Source organism: Meles meles, chromosome 5 (assembly GCF_922984935.1).
Source record: "Meles meles chromosome 5, mMelMel3.1 paternal haplotype, whole genome shotgun sequence".
NCBI classification, from domain to species: domain Eukaryota; kingdom Metazoa; phylum Chordata; class Mammalia; order Carnivora; family Mustelidae; genus Meles; species Meles meles.
In genome coordinates, this window is record NC_060070.1 from 124723351 (window position 1) to 124726280 (window position 2930).

General features: G+C 42.1%; 1 pseudogene; it reads right to left on the minus strand.

Annotated features, from left to right (window-relative positions):
* Nucleotides 1–1688: 1688 nt before the first annotated feature.
* On the minus strand, nucleotides 1689–2403 carry LOC123942646 (annotated as a pseudogene).
* Nucleotides 2404–2930: the final 527 nt, after the last annotated feature.

Here is a 2930-nt window from a genome sequence, read left to right on the forward strand (position 1 = left end):
AGCAGAAATGGCCACAGTCATCAAACTGTGGAAAGAACCAAGATGCCCTTCAACAGATGAGTGGAATAAGAAGATATGGTCCGTATATATCCAATGGAGTATTATGGCTCCATCAGAAAGGATGAATACCCAACTGTTGTATCAATATGGATGAGACTGGAGGAGATTATGCTGATTGAAATAAGTGAAGCAGAGAGAGTCAATTATATGGTTTAACTTACTTGTGGAGCATTAGGAAAAACATGGAGTACATTGAGAGAAGGAGAGGAGAACAGAGTTGGGGGGAATTGGAGGGGTAGATGAACCATGAGAGCCTGTGGACTCTAAGATACAAACAGAATTTTGGAGGGGATGGAGTAGGGGGTTGGAAAAGCCTGGTGGTGGGTATTAAGGAGGACATGTATTGCATGGAACACTGGGTGGTGATGCCTAAAAAACGAATCAACATCACTTGGCATCAGGGAAATACAAATCAAAACCACAATGGGTGTGGTGCTTAAACAATGAATTCTAGTACACTGAAAAGAAATAATAATAAAAAAAAAACCCCCACAATGAGATACCACACCAGTCAGAATAGCTAAAATGAAGAAGTCTGGAAATGAGCGATGTTGGCAAGGATGTAGAGAAAGTGGAACCCTCCTACACTGTTGGTGGGAAGGCAAATTGGTGCAGTAATTCTGGAAAAAGTTGAAAATAGAGCTGCCCTACAATCCAGCAATTGCACTACTAGATATCTACTCTAAAAATACAAATACAGTGATCCAAAGGGGCATGTGTACCTCAATGTTTACAGCAGCAATGTCCACAATAGCCAGACTATAGAAAGAGCCCAGATGTCTATCAGCAGATGAAAGAATAAAGAATATGTGGTACTCCACAAGTGACTCTTAATCTCACAAAACAAACTGAGGGTTGCTGGGGGGTGGGGGAGTTGGGAGAGTGGGAGTGGGGTTATGGACATAGGGGAGGGTATGTGCTATGGTGAGTCCTGCCAAGTGTGTAAACCTGGCGATTCACAGACCTGTACCCCTGGGGATAAAAATACATTATATGTTTATAAAAAAATAAATAAATAAAAATTTAAAAAAAGAATATGTGGTACACACACACACATATATATTATATATATATAAATATATATAGTATACATATATATATGTAACTAGAGAGTATTATGTGAAGTGAAATAATTCAATCAGAGAAAGACAATTATCATATGATCTCACTCATATGTGGAACTTAAGAAACAAAACAGATTGGAAACATCTATTGTGCCCATGTCTATAACATGAATCTGTCTAAAACCAGACAATGCCAGATTTTTCAGGAGCTCACATCCTAAGCCACCAGCTCCGATGACTAGAATTTTACATGTACCTAACAAAAAACTGGAGAGATTCAGTGCTCAGTTCGATATCAGGGTGTGTGAAGGGTCCAGATTGCTCAAGGAACTTCTTTACATGGTTCCAGCAAACTTCCCTTCCAGTGTCCCTACACCCACCATCAACAGCCATTTTCTCAGCCAGCAGTTCCTCTAGTCTCCTTCTTTTCTTCTCTGACCACTCACCTTCTGCCATATTGTTCTCTCCACATGTGGGTTTTCTGTGAGCCTGGTTACATAGCCCCCTATGTGAGCTTAGTCACATGACCTCCTACCCATCTTCCTACTTAGTCTTGCCTGTCCTTTATTCAGTCTCATGAGGTACTAACCCTGGTGAAGTTGTCTTAGAGATTTTGTCCATGTTTAGGAATGCATCAAAAGAATAGGTCTTCTGGTATCAGGAATTCCTGAGGTCAAAGGAGAATGAAGAGTAACAGCAGCACTCTCAAACGGAGCAGCAAGATCTACAAACGGAGCTGTACATCTACTCTGGCCATATATGATCACATTTTCAGGGTGAATGCCACATCTTGTCCTAAGAGCAAGCTAAGCAGCTCCTCTACCTGCATAGAGATTCTTCTCTGTTGGTTTCCCAGAACTTGAACCATACCCAGAATAAGCATACGAGAATATACTACAATTAATCCATGATCCCAGTGGTATGTAAAAGCTGATTATCTGATCAAAATCAACAGCATTTCCGTATGAGAAGAGTAAAGCATACAAGGCACTGGATGAACAACACACCAGATACAGGCAATTCTGTTGCCTTGACTGGTTCTAGTCATGGAACACCTCAATAGCATCTTTTTCTCTGGAAGAGTACTGTTGGTCTGCTGCTTCTGACTGGTGTAAAGTGCAGCGGTTTTCAAATTCATCACAGGTTAACATGTATGTTGGATCAGGTGGCAAAAAGGGTAATTTCAAAGCCAGTTTTCCAGGTGAACAGAAGAAGGTGAACAGTTCCAAGGTGAACAAAAGAAGAGGGCACATGGGTCACTAAAGGAGAGATTATTCATCTTCTACACCTGAGGAGCCGCATCCCAGGGGTCTGGACCAAAGTGCAGGGAGAGAGCCCCTACACAAACACACACACACTGTCTTCCACAGGGTGAAATCCACACTGCCACCCCTGTTGCTACGTCCCCTGCTGGCACTGCAGACACCACCCAGATGTGGCCAGGTCTTCCTTCTCTGGGTCCTCCTCTCTCTCTTCCTCCTTAGCCTGTCATCTCATAGCCAGCTCTTCAGGAGGGAGGAAGGCGGGCAGGGTATGAAGGGGACAAGCAGAATCCTCACGGAGGATATGGTCACTGACTTAAATATTTTATAGGTATTTTTACTTTGATTTCCTTCTGCCCATTTGTTAAGAGTGTTTAATTTCTACCAATTTGTGAATTTTCCAGTTTTCCTTTTGTTGTTGATTTCTAACTGCATCCCATTGTTGTTGGATAGTTCATGTCATATCTCTCTTACTGATTCTGTTGAGTCTTAATTTGTGGTCTGACATGTGGTGCATCCTGGGAATGGTCCCATGTACCCTGGA